The 19,873-nt window shown below is 46.1% G+C and overlaps 1 protein-coding gene across 10 annotated transcripts in view; it reads right to left on the bottom strand.

The window, feature by feature from the left end:
* The window catches only part of SUDS3 (SDS3 homolog, SIN3A corepressor complex component), a 597,049-nt gene that overhangs the window by 205,542 nt on the left and 371,634 nt on the right, over positions 1-19,873 (bottom strand). For 9 of the 10 annotated variants that reach the window (XM_079942615.1, XM_079942614.1, XM_079942613.1 and 6 more), the window contains one exon: positions 8,175-8,246. The exons of the other annotated variant lie outside the window; for it this stretch is intronic. The gene's annotated coding sequence lies outside the window, so the exon portion shown is untranslated. The remainder of the gene's footprint in view (positions 1-8,174; positions 8,247-19,873) is intronic. 10 annotated transcript variants of the gene reach the window in all.

Genomic DNA, 19,873 nt, shown 5'->3' with positions numbered 1-19,873 from the left:
GATTCTATTTAAAGAGAGGACCATTCCTACCAATAGCCTTTCCATGGTCCCTCTCTTAAATGCAGCAGGCAGCTCTTTCTTTTTTCCTCTTTGCCAATACTTTATTTAACACATGTTCACTGCAGGAATTTCACAAGCCACTAGTATACAGGGTCATGTCTCTTAATAAGACAATAAAGAAATAATATACTCTAAACCAATGATAGGTTAATCACACTATTGTTCCGGGCAAGGGGAGACGACAGAAGTAAAGTCCAAATTAAGTCGAGGTGTACCTTTATGCAAGTTTGGTTTCTAGGGAAAGAAGGCTTAACCAAATGGGAGCTGACTTTCAGCTGCCAGTACAAAACGAAAGTCCCTTGTTGCTGGAGCTCGTTGCTAGGGAACCACAGCACCTGTGGGGCAGGGTAGGCTCCTCCCAGGGTTTTCCCTCCGGGGACCGTTGCCCACCTTACACCACTGCGAACGACGAGTGCTCGACAGGAAAAAGATGTCCCTTCTCTTCTTTAGATTGCTGTACAGTTTCACCCCACTGCCGACCAAGAGCAGCCTGGCCACGGCAGGAGCAGGTGGAGAGCTAGATCATCAACTCAAAGTCTGTAGCTTTTGCCCAGACCGAAACTCTCGGATATTCCTCACAAACTCTAGGTGCTCACAGTCTAAATGTCCCCTTGCCTTTAGTCCCCTTGCTTCTCCACGTGCTCTTACCGATAGGCCCCCAACGGGCCCCTCAGCAGCTGTATCAAGGACAACTGATGTGACGATGACATCCTGACACTACTTCTAAAAACAACTTTTTTTTGGTCTTTGTCATAAATAAGTGCATTTGAAATCGTATCAAACCAATACACGACACAGGTAGAGAGAGAGATGCTGAGTGAGCCCACCCGTTCTCATCCCCAGTGGTTCAGGTCTTCCCAGCCTAGGAGCTAGACTTGTAAATGGATGGTTCCAGCCCCAAACACTGGCCGACTGTAATTCCATGAGAAACCCTAAGGGAGACTGGCCTCGTGGAGGTTGGTCAGCCCCAGAATCATGAGAGAGAAAAATAAAATGATTGTTGTTTTAAGCCACGAAGTTTTGTGATGAACTGTTATACAGCAATAGATAACACAAACAGACTCCATTTCAGAATAATGTTTCCAAACGCTAAAAGAGCATATATAGGATTACAAAGGCACACGGAGAGATTAAAAACCCAGCATATGACAATACATGTGGTTTTCATCAATGTAGTAATAAATAAGGTCTAGTGTTGCGTATAATGACTCCTATAATTTCAAAGTGTTGTTTGGAGTTGCCCACACAGCAGACATTTTTTGTCTGTGATATAAATAACATGATATAAAGATATTTGCTACTTTTTGATAAAGTCACAGGTAGTTCTAATACTATGGCCACATGCTGCCTTTATTCATTATGGAAGGGAAAGCTAAATGTCAGTCACCAATGAGTGAAAAGAAAGGAATAAAGGTGTCATTTTTTTCCCATCCAAGTTCATGGACTGCTTTCCTCCACCCTCCACCCCCAACTGAGAACCACAGGAAGCTGGTGCTTGCAGGAATCTCAGGAATTATAAACCAGTCCTGGCTTTTCCATATGTGGTACGCGAGGGGTGTGACATTAAGTCTGATGATAAACTGAGATTCTAATGGAGTAGTCATAGCTCAGGCATACAAAAATGGAGTGAGGTGGCCATTGAGGAGCTGGCCTCAGACATGTCCCTGCACCACTGAGCACCAGAGCTTCCTGTGAACTATGCCTACGCCAAGGACACCAGCCATTTTTAAAACAACATCTGGTAATTGCAACCTTGAGTCTCAAGGTTGTTCCCCCTTGTAGCTAATTAGGCAACCATTTCGGACCCCAACCAATCCTTACTTCATAAGCACCCTTACTTCTTGCCAGCTCCATTTATGACTCTTGATAAACCACTCACGTAACTAACCGGGACCTTGCAGTTTTTGCCTTTATAGACCTCCCCCATTTTGTAGTTTGGTGGAACACAATTCAAGTGCTTCTTGAATATGTGGTCCCCTGGGCTTCTTGAATCTGTGTCTCCTGGGCTGCAGTTCTAACAAACCCCAAATAAACGCCGTTTTATTTCAGTCAGGTCTCCATCTCTCAGATTTTGGTTAACAAGTCTTTGCTCCATGTGAGTGGCTCTTTGGTAGCAGTATATTTTCCCAAGCCACTCCTCCGTTCCCCTTCTCTAGAGTTATCTGTCTTGTACTCTCCCTTTCATGGATCTGTCTGCATCTCTTTTTCCATGGCCTTTTCTTCTTCTGTGACCCCTCCTAGTCATGAAATTAAATGCAGAGCTTTAAAATCAAAGCTTTGTGTATACTCACTTCCTTCTCAGTCTTGCCCACGATTCAAGAATTCATTTACTGGGTACTCAGTTTTCTTCTTTACATGCTGCGATTTGTCACGTGAACCCGCTACTTAGATTAAACAGATCATGAAACCAGGTACATCCCTGTGCCCCACCCTCAGAATGCTCTGTCCCCTCCTCCCCTTATCTAAATTAGTGTCTCCTCAGCTTGTAGTCTGGGCTCTGCTCTAGCAGAATCACTTGGCTCCACCTTTAACCTAAAGACCGCCGGGGGCAGGTCTTAAGAACCTGCTCTTTAATGAGCTGCCCTGGGTGGTTTAATGGCCCTCATAGTTTGAGAACCCCCGACCTTGGTCGACAAATGTCCACCCAATTTCCACCTCTTCTGCTCACCACGGCCTCACCCGCCTCTGACACTCCCACTTTCAGAGCTGCTATTTCTCTTATCCCGCCCTGCCTTCTTGATGGGAACTTTAGAGCAGTGAGGAAGAAAGAGGATCAGGTGGTGAGCACCTGTCATGTGCCAGACGTTCTATGCGATCCAGTGAAGCAAATGTTATTGACCTTCTTTTACAAATAAGAAAAAGTTCAAAAAGTTGAATGACTGGTTCTGGGTCACACAGTTACTAAATGGTGGAAATAAACTTACAGCCTTGATCCTTTTTTTTTTTTTTTTTTAGCTCCAAAGCCTCTGTTCTTCTCCTGACACAGACCTTATTCAACTGAGCATCTGGGTTGAAGCCTAGCCACTTTCCATATACTAAGTCGCAATGTATGCTCCTTTTCCCCAATAACCTGAACTTAATAACCTGAGCTTGCCCTTGAGCCTTTACAGATTTTTCTCATTTTATGCCCCGCCCTCCCCATTCAACATGTCTTTCTAAAAGTCCTTCTCTGGTCTCTTCTCTTTGCTCGCTCTTCATACTGACCTCGTTTTTTGACCTACATGCTGGATGCTCAAATCTATCTCCAGCCCAGACTTCCTCCTTGAGCTTCAAACCCAGATGCCGGGTGCCACGGGTACTAAATTTCAACAAGCTGGACTCTATTTCTTGGCCCTATTCCCATCTACAGACCATCTCAGTCACTGTGGCAGATTCTGAGGAAGTGCTCTTTTAACATCTCTCCCAGCCTCTATCTAGTGGATATCCCCAGTGCAGAAGCCAGAACACTCCTTCTCTTCAGCTCTACCTCTAAATTTTCCAGAGCTCACAGCTCAGTCCTACGCTTATACCTTAGGTGTTCTTTCAGTTCAAAGGCGTTCAATTAGCATATATTCGCTGATGAATCCTGAGTTTCTCTACCAGACCTCTCACTTGGGGTTCAGACCTGTATATTGACCTCATAAGGGCAGTCTCCACGTGGGCATCTAATCAGCATCCCAATATGTCCAGAAGAGAACACTGAGATCCCTGCTGCCTGCAATGCTCACCTTCCACACTGTAGATGACCTACTCCTCTATCTCCTTCAAATCTTCTTGGAGATGCCTTGCTCTACTCATCCTATCTAAAACAGCAGGCAGCTCTTTCTTAATTCAACTGTCTGCTCTGGGTCCAAGATAATATCTCAAAAAAAAAAAAAAGAGGGAAGGAAGGAAAGAAGGGAGGGAGGAAGAGAGAGAGGAGAGAAAGAGAGAAAGGGAGGCAAAAAGACTATTTCCTAAATCAACAGTTCTCAACCCTGACTACAAGTTATGGAGGTTTTGAAAAATACTGATGCCCAGGTTCTACCTCCAGAAATTCTGATTTAATTCATCTTGGGTGGGAGGAAATATTGGTATTCTTTGAGAACCACTGAGTAGTACTGTTGTCTTTCCTTGTGTGGTCCTTGGACCTGAAACATCAGCGTCACCCAGGAGCTTGCTAGAAATGTACAATCTCAGGCCCCACCCTGGACCTGCTGAATTGGAATCTGCATTTTCACATGATCTCTAGATGATTCCTGTGAACATTCAAGTTCAAGATACAGGGACTCCCCTGAAACCAGCTTCAATTCTGGGGAGAAAGCTGGCATAGCTCTGTACCCTGTGGCCCTCACAGCTCTGTACCCTGGAGCCAGCTGTCTTGGGTGAAGCAGAGAGGAGACGACCGTCCGGGTGGCCCACCTCAAGGACAGGTGACTTCAGTCAGTGCCCCCCGCCCCGCCGGCCTTTCTATTGTCGCTGCTTTTCCAAGATAAGTCGCTGTGCTGTGTAATGGTCACTGAAATCACCCGAAGCAGAGCAGCCCAGCTCCAGCCCCCGAGCAGCATCGCGCAGTCACACCGAGGAAATCGTTCTTATGTTTCACTGGTACTCTTTCACAGAGACGGTCTGCTGCCAGGTGTGACTGCCGAGGTGACAGGCTGGACTGTCTGCATCCCCTTCCTATCACCCAACTTTAACGTGCACGTGAGTCACCTGGGAGATTCTGATTCATGGTATCTGGGGTGGGGTTGGGTGCTGGGGGTGGGAATCTGCCTTTTGAACCAGGTGGTGCTGAGGCTGCCAGTGCTTGGAGTATCGAGAAGGCCTGGACTCCACAGGTAAACCCGGAAGGCCCACTTAGAAACATGCCTGTGCTGAGAGTTTTCTCTAGTGTGATCTCATTTAACCCTAACAATGCTGTAAAGGAAGGTTATTTAAAAGCTCTTCCCATTTTCCATGTGAAGCAACCAAGGTTCAGAGCCCACTCGAACCGCAGCCAGCTGATTTCCCAAGTCTAGCTGTGCGTCAGAATCACCTGGGGGCTTTTTCAGCCTACACTCCCTAGAAGATTTTGATTCTGAGGTGGCTTCAGGAATATGTATTTTTAAAAGGTCCTCGAGTAATTACAGCGCAGCTACTCGGTGGACTGACTTGGGGGATTACAGATCTAGATGTCGCTACCTGCCTGGAGCAGATCAGAGCAATTCGTGTGCAGCCCACTTCCTTTAAAGAGTAACTGCTTCTTATTTTCTTTACATCCTTGACACCTGGCCCAACATCTGCCAAAAAGCAACGGCTTCCTAAGAGTTACTGCCTCTCTTAATGAGTTGAGAAATGGATGGTGGACGGATAGAGGCATGTTTGCAGGGAGAGAGGAGGCAGAAAGGAGGTGGGGAAGGGAGGAGGAGAAGGGAGAGATGAAGCAAGCTAGGGGCTCCTAGAGCTTGGCATTTACCCACACACTTGCATCGAGTCCTCAGAAGCAGTTTTTAATGTCACAGATATAAAACAGGGGGTACTATCTTAGCAAGTGAGCTAACCAAGATGAGATGTCTGTATTTACAGGATACACTGAAACCCTTACCGACTAATGGACAATGTAGGCAGGGACGGGGGGAGCGGGGAGAACCGGACTCTGCCATAACATGTGGAAGGATGGTGTCAGCCTCTGTGCCAACCAGCGTGACGAGCTCCCTCGCCGTGAGGCATCAACCTACAGCGGTGGCCTACTTGCAGAGAACAGGCCTCCCGCTCCCCAGGCGCATTTGCCACCCTCTCTTCCTCTCCCACTCTCCTTCCCCAGCTCGCCTCTTCCTTATGTCAGTTTCCTGCCTTCACTTCTGTCTTGTTCCCTGGGGTCTTAGAACTTTCTTTTCAAGGTTCTAGGCTCCCCACCTCCACCATTCTCTACAGGTGAATTCGGAACCACTTTCTCATCAAGACCCATCCTGCCACCATCAAAAGCATAGATCCAGCCTTTAGCACAACCATGAATTAGGAGAAGGTAGTCTTCATTTTCCCACCTCCCCCAGCCCTATTGGAACTCAAGCTACCCTTCCCCTGACCCTCACCGAAGAGCCATTTCCACATCCAGTCCCACAGCTCTCAACAGCATCTCTGCACTGATGATTCTGTAATTTATATCTTCTGTCTCAACTCATCCCTTGACCTCCAGGCTTGTACATCCCGCTGAGTGACTAGGATCTCCAATCAGGACTCTAACAGGGATCTTAAGCTTAACACATCTCAAACCAAACCTCTAACTCTCCTCCACTCTTCCCCCATGGTCCTCCCCACCTCACTTGTAGCACCACCATCTGCCCAGTTGTTCAGTCATTCATGACCGCTTCCCCCTCTCACTCCAAGAGCAAAGTCTTCAGCAAGTTCCCAGAACTGCACCTTCAAGACACATCTCAAATCTGACCCTCTTGCAGCCCCTCTGCTGCCCCCGCCTCTCTCCCGGATCATTACAACACCCTGCAAACTGGCCTCTGGCTTCTCTTCTTCTTCCCACCAGAGCCAGTCTCCACCCACAGCCAAAGCGAGCCTTTCCAAAGAGGCATCAGCTCCCACTGCTCACCTGCTGAAGACCCTCGCGACACTTGCCATCCACCATCCAGACACCCCACTGTGGCTTCTGAAGGTCCGCACAAGCTCAGGTCTAAGTTCCCGAGGCTCCGATCACATCTGCTGACACTCTCCCCGCTCCCAGTGCTCTGGAGGGCTTCTGTCCCCAGTGCCACGATCCTTCCCACCCCCCTACCTTTGGACTTCCTGCTGGTCTAGTCTTCACTCAGATACTCACATGGTTCCCTTGCTATCTTTGCTCAAATGTCACCTCGTCAGAGGGTATTTCATATGGTGTCTCACCATCCCTACCCTCTCTGCTGCCCCTGCCTCGTCCTTCATTCCACCTGCACCATCTCATTATATTTATAGACACACACACGCACACACACCTATTCACACATGTATTTGTTGATTATCTGTCTCCACCCAACAACATGAGCTTCATGAGACCTTTTCTATACTGATCTCAGCTGTATCCCTCATGCCGTGGACAGTGCCTGGAACATAGTAGATATTCAACCTAGTTGTTGAACAAGTGGGTGAACTGTCTGCCCCTACCTTGCTCAACGGTGTGTTAATCTGGATTATAAGAACCAAGCTTTGTCCCTTAGCATGTAGTTCATCCTCCTGGCATCTTGCTTTTCAGCAAATAAGCGTGATAAATGCTTGCTACCACAGAACATGTTAAATAAATGATGAAGCATCACATCACAGAATTCTACATATTCTTACTCCATTTTTCTTAAAAAGCCATAATCCTTATAGAAAAGAAGACAAGGAGGATATACCCCAAACTGAGAATGACATCATCTTTGCATTGCGGGATTATGGTTAAAGTTTAGTTTCTTCTTTGCCGTTTCTCCATTTTCTAATTTTTCTACAATGAAAATGTACAATCAGGACTTCCCTGGTGGCGCAGTGGTTAGGAATCCGCCCGCTAACGCATGCGACCCGGGTTCCAGCCCTGGTCCAGGAAGATCCCACATGCCACGAAGCAACTAAGCACGTGCACCATAACTACTGAGCCTGCGCTCTAGAGCCCGCAAGCCACAACTACTGAGCCCGTGTGCCACAACTAATGAAGCCCACGCGCCTAGAGCCCATGCTCCGCAACGAGAAGCCACCGCAGTGAGAAGCCCACGCACCGCAAAGAGTAGCCCCCGCTTGCCACAACTAGAGAAAGCCCGTGCGCAGCAACGATGATCCAACACAGTCAAAAATAAAACATAAATAAATAAATTTATCTTTTTTAAATGTACAATAAAAATCTAAGTTTTTGAAAATTTCAGTGTGCTCCTGTTTAGAGGTAAAACAACTAATCATCTAAGACTCTGAGAGTCGTTGTGCTGAGACCTGAACTCTCACTTCTGCTCCTTACGTTGCCTCAGCCAAGTCGCAATTTCTCAGGACTCAGTTTACCCCTCTGAAAAATGAGGGCACCATCTGCTGTTCTTGACATGGAAGGTGTGATGAGGCTCAAATGGCAATGTCTCCACACAAATATTTGGAAAACAGTAGTACATTTTGAGGGGTTTTCACTAGTGAATTGTTTCTAGGGTATTGGTGGGTAATATAGAGCTTACCCCCTCTTAGCAAAGATGTTCGCACATCCATGCTTCATCCAAAGGTGTGACTGTTAGTAGAAATGGTAGGCCCTGTAGGGAGGCAAATGGAGAAATCAGTTCATCAGGCAGCCCTTTTCTCCCCCCTAGATTACCATTAACTAAGTGACCACCCACTGTTTACAGACAAGACCTGAGTTTCAGGGTATTCTTCTGAAAGGACCCCTCCTGGGAGGAGGGATACAGTGGCAGCTCAAAGCGGGAGATGGAACCAAGTCAAACACCCCTTCTTTTGCCTTTCTTTTTCCCTTCAAGTCAGATCCAGATTCCCAACTACATCCATAGCCTGCTCAAACACACCAAAACAAACACACACACACACACACCCCCACATGACTAAACAGCCTTCATTTAAGTTTTGATGATTTTTCACTTTAAAAATAAAAGTGGGTCTGAGAGTCTGTAAAAAATATTAATTTTGTGAAAATCGGGCTAAGTGCTGCAGACCAAGGATGACAGCAGACACAGGCGCTGGCTCATTACCCTTGCCTCATGTCTCCCACCACAGTCTCAGAGAAGAAGGCTCACTGGGCAGCCATCAAATGAGAACTCCATTAGGATCCTTCCCCCATAGGGGTCTCAGTTTCCCCATCTATGAAGTTAGGAGGATAGACTAGAACAGGGAAGCCCATAGGGGAATATCTCACATATATCAATTTGTACTCTCCCATTCTTTGAAATCCAAAAGAAATTAGCCCTAACCCTTGTTCCATACGCAGCAACAGACCCAGTGTCCTTCCTGTTCATCCAGGGGTATCTGGGGGTGGGGATGGAGGGTGTTTCTCCAGCTCTGGCTTCTCCATTTTTACTGAGTTTGGTTCGGTTTGTGGATCATCAGTTCAGCATCCCATATGCCCTCTCGTTTTCCTATAACATGGCATCTCATCCTGGACACTGCCCCTATTCCTTCATTCCCCTAAATGCCAACAACACAAGGCTCCATATGTAAAACAGACTTTTATTGTCAGTTTGGGGAAACAAACTACTTAAAATTGGAAATGAGGTATCCAGCTCTTTGAAATCTTTGGCCACTCTGCCATCATGAAGTTCCTGTGTTGTCTGTCCTTCTCTCTGAGATTCAGCTATCCATTACGTGGTGCAGCCTCTCCTCCCCTACAAGCTCTTTCACCCTCTCTCTTCCCTGCTCATCCATGACTTTGAATTCCTATTAATTATGCAAAGCAACTTAGTCCTCTCTTTGTTTTGCTGTGTTCTTACAGCTTATGTTCCTCAGGGCCCATCTTCAATACCTAAAAGAGGCTATAAAAATACATTCTGAGACAAAGAGAGTTTTCTCTCTAAGAGGAGCTCTGATGCCAACTGTGTCTAGCTTTTTTTGACCCTACTCACATATCTGCCATCAATTCCTAGTTCCGGGGCTTCCCTGGTGGCGCAGTGGTTGATAATCCGCCTGCCAGTGCAGGGGACACAGATTCAATCCCTGGTCCGGGAAGATCCCACATGCCGCGGAGCAACTAAGCTCATGTGCCACAACTACTGAGCCTGTGCTCTAGAGCCCGTGAGCCACAACTACTGAGCCCACGTGCCGCAACTACCAAAGCCTGCGCGCCTAGAGCCTGTGCTCCACAATGAGAGAAGCCACTGCAGTAAGAAGCCCGCACGCAGCAACGAAGAGTAACCCCCGCGTGCAGCAAGGAAGACCCAACACAGGCAAAAATAAATAAATAAATAAAAATAAAATTAAAAAAAAAATCCTAGTTCCATGCCTGAAGCAGACATCACTAATCAATTCACCACTATTTGCCACTAATGAGGTCTCTTCCCAACAGAGAACTGTAAGTAGACACCACCAGTCAATAACAGCTGTCACCCTAAGTGCAACATTTTTGCAAATGTTTTGCATCAGAGCCCCAGATGACCTCAAAGTTTCCTTCCAGATTTGACTTTCTAGAGTCTGGTGAGAACAGAATATTCATTGAATAAAATTAACTGAGGACCTCATTAGTTATTTGCATGGAAATATTCCAGGCAATCTGAATAGGATATACTCCAACCTCAAACTTCCCCCTTCCCTCAGCTCCAAAAGTCTGCCACAGATCTGAAAGCAGCCCGTATTTGATCATTCCTTTGGATTAAAATACGAAAGATCCTAGTTAAATAAGAATAGCACAACCTCATTCTCTGCTCAGAATGTTTTTCCCTCATCCTTTTTCTTGACCTGACTTCCTCCTAGTCAACCTTCTGGGCTCAGCTGAAATGTCACTTTCTTCAAAAAGACATCTCTGAACACCCCTCTCACCTCCAAAAATAGATCAGGTCCCCCTCCCCTCACTACGGGCCCTTAGAGCACCATGCACTCCCCTCTATAACCCTTATCATCATTTAATTATATAATTATTATTTGTCCACCTTCCATCTAGACTTCAGCCCTAGCACCAAGACGTACCTGCACATAGTAGATGCTCAGTAAATACCTGCTAAATGATAAATTGATTACTGATTAATTAATACCTACTTTCTGGGGTGGTTGTGTGACTTAGAGATGCACACTGTATATAACATGTTTAGCAAAGTGCCTGGCACATAGTAAGTGTTCCATAAAGGATAGTAGTAAGAATATGACTGATACAGGGCTCTGTGCCCGCTCTCTGTATAGCATCTCATTCAATCCTCACAAAATCATACGCGAAGGCACTGTGACTGTTCCCAGTTGATAAGTGAGGAAACTGAAGCTCAGAGAAGTGAAGGGTGCCGATGCTGCAAAATGGCACTGCTGAGATGGAGGCCTAGGCAGCTTAGCCTCAAAGACTCTGCCTGCAGGTTGTCCAAGAGGGATCGGGGGAGGGTCCTTAGGATGAGGACTTGAAGGTGAGTGAGGTTTCCACTGAAAGGAAAGGACAAGTGTAGCAAATCAGCTCAGGCTTGAGCCTTAGAGTCAGAACAGCCTGAGCTCAAATCCCTCCCTAGCCACTTCCTAGCTGGGTGCCTTGGGCAAGTGACTTAACCTCTCTGAACCTCAGTGTTCTCCTCTATAAAATGGGGATAATAATACCTCTGTCTGTAATTGTATTATGTAGATGAAACAAGATCCCATAAGTGAAGCACTCGGTACACTGCCTGATGCATGACACAGTACTCATAAAAACAGAAGCCAAAATTATTATTTCCTCCTCATTCTCTTCCTTTCTCTTCTCTTCCCTTCTCCCTCCCTTCCTCTCCCTATGCCCCATACCCCCCCACACACTTGTATACACCATTTGATTCTTAGAACATCATTTTTAAGTGGGTAAAGTAGTTAAGTAGAGGCTTTTTACCCACCACCCAGTGGTATGTGTGTTTTGGGGAGAACTGGGGCTTTTTCCCCTAATGCCCTGAAACAAAGAGAGCTTATTGGGCACAATTAATTGTTCAAACTGCCAGAGATTTGAGAGTGGAGGGGTAAACAGATGCTGCTCTGAGCACTGTGCTCATTAACGCAGAGAAAGGATTCATTTTCTATGCATGATTAACTCCCCATCGTCAATGATTTACACAGCAGATGATCAAATGAGAATTCGTTATCCCACAGACAGAGAGTTTGGGCACCAGGCATTCAACCTCCTTGGGACAGCTCTGTGCCCCAAATTCCTGGGGTGCCTGTGGTTTGTGCCTTGACCCAGGAAGATGCTGCTTGTCTTTGGCCCGGTTCTCCCAAGGGCTCTTAAAAAGAGCAGCTATCCAAAGCAGCTCAGGGTAAGCCACAAGGCCTCCCTCTGTCCCATGACTGGAAAGGACCCAGAACCCAGCTGCCTTTGGTCTCCATTATGTCTTGCGATTGCTTAAAGGAACACCTGTACTTTGGAATATAAAGCCAAGAGTGGCAGGGCTCATGTTCAACCAAGAAGGCTCCCAGGACCAAAACAAAGAGTCAGCTTCATAGATTTCGAGATCCATAGAGATTTGTCAAGTATCAATTGAGCATCTACTATGATATTACAAATTAAGAACATCGTAGTCTCTTCTTTCTCCATGGATGGACAATGTCTTCCTTGAAGGCTACATGAGTACCTTCAGTACGGATTTAGTAGGTAAAAATCCAAGGGGTTCTACATTGCCCTTGCCTTCCAGAAAAGGGTAATTCTACTGCAAGGGCTTTCTTTAACCATCAGTGGCACAGAGGCCAAAGAATCAGGAACCAAAAGTATTCCAGAGAAAGGACAGGGCCTCTGCCCTTCATGATGTTCAATCAAATAGCCTTAGATTAGTCACCATGAGCCAGGCTTTGGCAGGAAGATGGTGCTGAAGTAGACACATTCCCTACCCATGAGAAGTGGTGATGGGGTAGGGACATGGAGAATTAGAAGACAAAGTTTCCAAATGTTCCATTGTAGATCAAGGCTTATCTATGATGAATTCCTTACTAGGACTCAGAAACAAGAGAAAAATAAGAACCATCCTTGTGTGAATTTTTCGTAGAACTAAATTTATTTCATTGTTAAAATGATTCCTTATTTTGAAATAATGCTCTTCCTCCCCCCTTTTCTCTTTTTGTGTTTAAATAAATTTCTTTTACGAAATGACTGTGGTGATAAGATTTGAGTGTTTCAAGGTCTTTTTGGCAAAGTCAAAAGTTGCCAAATCTATGTCAGACACCGCCTGCACCTTCCCAAATGTTAGTGGTTCATGAAGTCTCTAAATCAGGCACCCACAGCTGTGTATAAAAGCAGTACAGATAAAGCTCTATGGAAACTCAGCAAGGAGGATGAGAAATCTTCTCATTTGGGTGAAATCAACAAAGGCTTTAAAAGAGTTGACATTTGGGCTGAGACTTTAAAGATGGATGGGCTTTGTACACCTAGAGTTTGAGGTAGATTTGAAAGGGAGGACACAGCTGGAACAAAGGCACAGGGGTGGGAACAGAATCCCACAATGAGTCATGTTGCAGGAATAGCAAAGACCTAGTTTAACTGGAGTAGTGGATTCCAACCTGTGAGCCACCGCCTCCTAGAGGACTGCAGAGGTATTGCAAGGTATCTGCCAATTTGGGGATCAATTTGCCAATGCCTCATCCCTAGTAGAAGTACTTTTTAAATGTCTGTAGACCTGCTTATTCAAAAGCATTATTGAATTCATAGATGCATTTGGTCAACAAATTGTTTCCCAAGCCAAGTATATTAAAATATCAACTGTTAGTTTGGCAATCCATGATTTTTTTTAATGTCAAAAAGGGAACCTTATGCCATTTCCTAACCATTCATTCATCAAGTATTTATTGAGAGCCCATTATGTGCCAGGCACCATGCTAGACACAACTTGCTGAAGTAAACAAGATCCAGAGCAGGGAGCCCAGTGGGGAGGATGTTGTAATCTGGGTGAAAGATGGGGAAAAGACTTAGACTAGGATGATAGCAGAGGAAAGAATGAAAAGTGGCCAGACTTGGGCATATTTGGAAAGTAGAATAAAAAAAGTAGACTTGCTGGTGGATTTGGTGCTTAAGGGTCAGAGAAAGAGGAATTAAAAGTTACTCCTAGGATTTTAGCCTGGACAACTGGTTAGATGATGACAGCACTGTATGAGAAAATGAGAAAGGGCTGGAACCACTGGACAACAGAGTGAGGCTGGTGAAGGTGGGTGAGAGGGTTACTGGAACTAATCCTGGAGGTCGGATCAAGAGGGTGGGGACCTTAAATGCCAGAGCAAGAAGTCTGAACATTCATAACTGAAGGCACTTTCTTTAATCACCCCCCAAAGTCAGAAGCTTGGGATCCCTGAGGATGCTTGGGGGAGATGCTCTTCATTCAACTATACTTGCTGAGTACCAACTATATACAAGACACTGCACTTAGCATCATGGGGGATACTAAGAAACGCAGGACATAATTTCTGCCCTGAAGGCACCATAATCAGCTGAGTTTCAAGATTTACAGATGAGAAGAGCAAGCACCCCATCTTTGAATAGTGGCATAATAAGATAGGCTCTGGGGGGAAGTTGGGATTCTGGAAGTTGCCAAGATCTCTGTGAGGAATCAGGTGGAAATATCCTGAGTTACATCAGGGTGGGTCTCCTCTGCATCTTTTTGTCACGAGAGTCATCCTCATGCTACATAAAAACAGTCTTGATACACTCACTTTATTCAGTTTCCACTCTGCATCCCTCACCCTGACCACTGGAATGGACTTCACTGGTGCACCCAATCCGGACCGCCCCTTACTAGCCCAATGCAGCCATCCCCCAGATGCTGTGAGTACTGGCTACTAGGCTCACATCTGCCCTGGGGGAGAACTGCTCTCAAACAGGAGCCACTTCACCCAGAAAGCCCACTTTGGGCACATCCCTCCCCCAAAGCATCCTGTATACCATGACTAACTGACGTGGAGTTTAAAAAGGCTCACCCTGGGGCCCCAAGGCAGATCAATTCTGCAGCACAGTTCATGCTCCAGAGCTCTCTGTGGGATTGTGCTGTGGCTAGTCTCCAACTGAGACCACATCCTTGTTTAATTCCTTCTCCTCGGCTTTCCTGCTTCCCCCACTACCGCTTGCTTCTGAGAGCTCAATCTATCACATGCATGAGAACCCCAGGGAACCCAACCTAAAATGTCAACTCTGCACTTTACTCTCTAACACAGTACTATTATTAATCATAACTAACATTTCTGAGCTCCTACTACATGCCAGGCAGCATGCAAAGAGCTTCACGTACCTTCTAGGATCCCAAAGGTTCAGTGCCATGACCCCCATTTCACAGGTGGGGAAATGGAAGCTCTGAGAGGTTATCACGTGTGGCATCCCTACCATATTTCCTCTGGCCTCTCAGAAGGAATCCAGACCTAGGGGGCTGTACTTCTCCTTCTGCAAAACAACTGTTTCCTCCCCCTACATGTTCCTTGGTCCTCATCTTTCCTCTTACTACCTTTGCACCCATCCCCCTCTGAAATCCACTGGTCAATTACATGGGTTTCATTGCTCAAGATCTCATAGGGCAGAAAATTCAATTGATTTCCATCTATTTTAGTTTTCTCTCAGAATGGCTTTTTTAAATTGGCAATAAGCACTTTAGTTCTCCCAAGAATTGTTTGCTCAACAAAATGTTCGTAGCATTCTTAATAGTTATGTGTGTTGAGGGGAGAGAGGATGTCCCACCACCGTCTCTTCTAGATGCTGAAAATAATTGACAAGATCTGGGTCTGCTGTAGAATCACAGAGGCTTCTCTCTCCCAAAGAATCAAGCCTCAGCACCAGCAGAGTCAAAGGGGAAATACTGTGAAATTCCAAACCCTTCCCTGAAGGAAGGGGCATAAGAGAATGAGGATGACTTATACCAGCCATCTCTAAAATAAAATGGGGGGTGTGGTGGGCAGGGGACTGTTCCTTTTGCCTGGAGTGTCTTTTCCCTTTCTCCAGCCATTGAACTCCTACTCATGCTTCAAAACCCAGTTTAAACGTCATCAACTCTAAGATTTACATGAGCTTCCCCAGCCCCCAACACAGTCATTGATTTCTGTGGACATACAGAGTACAATCCACTCTCAGAATACAGAATGGAAGCAAGAGCTCATTCCTGGGTGAGATAACCCAGGATCAAATTCTCACTCCTTCACTGGCTATGTGACTTTCTGCAAGTCATTCAACTTCTCTAAGCCGCAGTTTCCTCATCAGCAAAACGTTAGTGCACACAAACAGCACTCTGCCTGGAACATGATAAATGCTCAGTAAAAGGGTAGCAAATTTCTTCATTACTATCATCATGATCACTCCTTCCTCTGAATTCCAGTAAGCGCCATCTTCCTATTGTCCATTCCATTCATTTGCTATTTACCCTAGATGGCCTTGTTTTGTTAATTAACATCTCATGTGTGCATATCTCCTCTCCTTAACTACACTGCAAGGTCCCTGGGGACAGGAATGCATCTTATACTTTTATATCTTGTACAGCTGTGAGAACAGTACCAGACACGTAGTATGTGCTCAAATATTTGCTGAATAAATTCTTAAAGCATTGGCTATGAGTACAGGTACTTATTTTGCTTGGCAACAGAATAACATTTTGTATTTACATTCTCATTTCCAAGGCTAATTGATGTGGGTCTTATAATCATAAAAACCCCTCTAAACCCTCCCCTAATAATGGCAGAAACCATCAACTAAACAAACCATTAGATGTACCAACAATCTATTAATCTGCTCTTAGTGGAGGGACACTGGTTGATTTTTCAGTTGTCTGGCTATACAGAGGGACTGGATTTAACTGGAATATTCAGTTTGGTTTCCAGCTCTCCATCAGCACTGCTTTACTCTATGAAATGAGGATTAGGTGATAATGGAGCTAATATAAATATGGAGTTCGAGACAGATACGCAGATAGCATCTGACACAGTTCCCAGCATATTGCAAATCTTTAATACATGGCAGCTCTAAAAATCTGGGGAGAAAGCAGAGGTGGATAACAGAAAGGAGGTTCAACCCTGGCTCTGCCACTTGCCAGCTGTATGACCTTGGGCAAGTCATTTGATCTCACTGACACCCAGTTTTCTCGTAAGTAAAATGGGGATAAAAATATCTGCATAGGGGCTTCCCTGGTGGCACAGTGGTTGAGAGTCCGCCTGCCGATGCAGGGGACACGGGTTCGTGCCCCGGTCCGGGAAGATCCCACATGCCGTGGAGCGGCTGGGCCCGTGAGCCATGGCCGCTAAGCCTGCGCGTCCGGAGCCTGTGCTCCACAACGGGAGAGGCCACAACAGTGAGAGGCCCACGTACCGCAAAAAAAAAAAAAATTTGCATTGTGGGGTTATTATGAAGATTAAGTGAGATTATATGTATAATATGATAGCTGTCTGTATTGGCACAGCTGACACAGTAGAAGAAAAGGGACAGAGTACCTGCCCTCATGAAGTTCATAATCTAGGGGAAGACACAAACAATCAGTTAGGACAAGAGGATAGTAAGTGCTGCTACAGAGGTGGTACAGAGAACTGAGGAGACACACAGAAGGCAAGAGAACAGCCTGGGCCCCTGTGGTGGTGTCACTGAAGGCTTCCCCCAAAGAAGGATTCGCTGGCCATTACAATTTCATTGCCCAGCTTCACATCCATCTTCCCTCATCTCTGGATGAAGCTGAGCTGCAACTACATCCCTACTTTTCAAGCTGCATCCCTGGCAGGTTCTGTAAGGTGTAAGCCAGACGTGACTACAAGGCTGGATGAGGCTGTGTTCGCTTTCCAGGACTGCTGTAGCCAAGTGCCAGCAACTGGTTGGCTTACAAAACAGAATTTTATCCTCTCACAGTTCTGGAGGCTAGAAGTCCAAAATCAAGGTGGCGGCAGGGGGGGTTCCTTCTGAGGGCTGAGAGAATCTGTTCCATGCCTCTCCCCTAGCTTCTGGTGGTTCGCTATCAATTGTTGGTATTCCTTGGCTGGTATAAGCATCACCCCAATCTCTGCCTTCATGTTCCACTGGGCTGTGTGTCCAAACTCCCCCTTTTAATAAGGACAACAGTCATTTTGGATTAGTATGACCTATTGCAGCATGACCTCATCTTGACTAATCACATCTGCAATGACCCTATTCCCAAATAAGGTCCCATTCTGAGGTACTGGGGGCTAGGACTTCACCATATGAATTTGAGGGTTGGGGGGATACAATTCAACCCTTAAGAAGGGCAGAAGGGATTGCTCCTTCCAGTCTGCATCCTGTTCCCATCAGTGTCAATGGTTCTCCCCTGACCCTGGGCAGTGCCAGGTGGTTCCAGAAACAGCAGTTAGCTCTTGTGTCCAGGTGTTTTTTCTCACACTGCCGGAAACAGCTTCATTGTGCCCCATCATTCACCAGTATCAGCTGGCCAGGGCCACCCCCTCCAAGGCAGTCCCAGCCCTGTGGGGACCCTCCTCCAAACACCTAGATTCTAAAACCCAGCCTCTTCCCTTTAGGTATTAGCTTCTTTCTGCCTGTGAGAGGCAGTCTCTGACATGGTCCCCCCATGATCCCTGCCCTCTGATATCTGTGCCCTCGTGTCATCACCTCCCCTGGCATGTAGGACGGACTTGCTGACTCGCTTCTACTAGAAAATGGCAGAGATGATGGGATGTCACTTCAGAGATTAGATAACAGGACTGTGGCCCCTGTCAAGGATGTTTTCTTTTGCTTGTTCAGTCTGATGATGTTTTGTTTTGCCACATTGTGAGCTGCCCTATGGAGGCTCATGTGGCAGGGAACTGAGGGAGGCCTCCAGCAAACAGATGGGGATAAACTGAGGGCTTCGGTCCAACAGCCCACGGGGAACTGAATCCTGCCAGCAACCACGTGAGTGAGCTTAGAAGCAGATCCATCCTCAGTCGAGCCTTCAGATGAGACCCCAGCCTCGGCTGCCACTTTTACTGTTGTTATGAGAGACCCTGATGGAGAAGATCCAGCTAAGCCATGCCCAGGTTCCCAAACCACAGAAAATACGAAATAATGAATGGTTGCTTTAGGCTACTGAGTTGTGGGACAATTTGTTACATAACAATGGATAACTAATCCACTGCAGTTACTATCTCTGTGACCTCAGTGTTCCCTTTTTATCTTTTCCATCTTCCAATAAGTACTTAACCAACTCCCTATTAAGTTCTCTCAGTTAAATTAGTTCCTATGCTTTCTATTTTCCTGATTGGGCACCAACTGACACAAGATGACATATAAACTGTGACCCTGAGGATGAGCAGGGGTTAGCTAAGCAAAAGGATGGGAAGAGTGTTTCAGGAAAAGGATAAAACATGTGTAAAGCCTGGGCACCATTCATTCTTTACACATATTTATTAAATACCACTATGTGCCAGGCCTGGTCCTAGGAATGAGATTATGAATGAGAGGACAAGGTCCTACCCTCACGAAGATGATCCTCACAGGTAAGCCAAGACCGGTACATCAGAGACAGCCCCCCACATGCGTCCTGTCAAGATAGGAGCACTTGCCTTGGTGTCCCTAATCTAGGCACGAGATGAGGAACTACCTCCCAGCTTCAGCATCTCATCTGTGAAGCAAGGATGACAATGTCTCCCTCCCAGCACTGTAGCACTGACCAGATGAGGTTGGGGGTGGGAGGCGCTTAAAGAAGCTTTGTGTAGGAGTCCTACTTTAATAACTGGCACTCTCAACTCAGAATGATCCAAGGTCTTCATCTGCCCACGTGGCCAGCGGCCCTCTGCTGGCCTGGAGCTGGCTGCAGACAAGGCCTGGGTTAACAGGATTAAACAAAGAGCCTGTTGCTCCTGGCCCCAGCCAGCGGGTTGCTGGTCATTGATAAAAACCAGCTGTAATAAACAGAGCAACCTCCCCTCATCAGCTACCAAGGGCTATTGAATTACCTTCAGAAGATGGATGACACCAAGCCAGAAGGCTGCTTGGTAAGGTTTCCCTGTGAATAATTCCATGTAGAAAGCTGGGTTTGAGAAATGGGGTCATTCCACCAGCTCAGCCCCACCCATGCTGTCTCTGCCAGGTGCTTTCAAGATAAACATGTTTCCTTATGGGCTGCCAGAGCATCTGTGACAAAGGAAGAAAACTTACTGTCAGGCCCCAGGAAAGAATCTACTTCTGCCCGAGACATAAAAGGTGGTTTTGCTTTATTAGAATTGTTCATGATTTGGAGTACTAACTTATTAATAACAGCTATGATTTATTAAGCATATTCTATGTGCCAGGCAGTGTGCAAAGCATGTGATCTCATTAAATCCTTAAACAACC

Source organism: Stenella coeruleoalba, assembly GCF_951394435.1.
Source record: "Stenella coeruleoalba genome assembly, chromosome: 14".
In the NCBI taxonomy this organism is placed as follows: Eukaryota; Metazoa; Chordata; class Mammalia; order Artiodactyla; family Delphinidae; genus Stenella; species Stenella coeruleoalba.
Note: the sequence above shows the minus strand (reverse complement) of the source record. Positions and strands in the feature narration are given on the sequence as shown.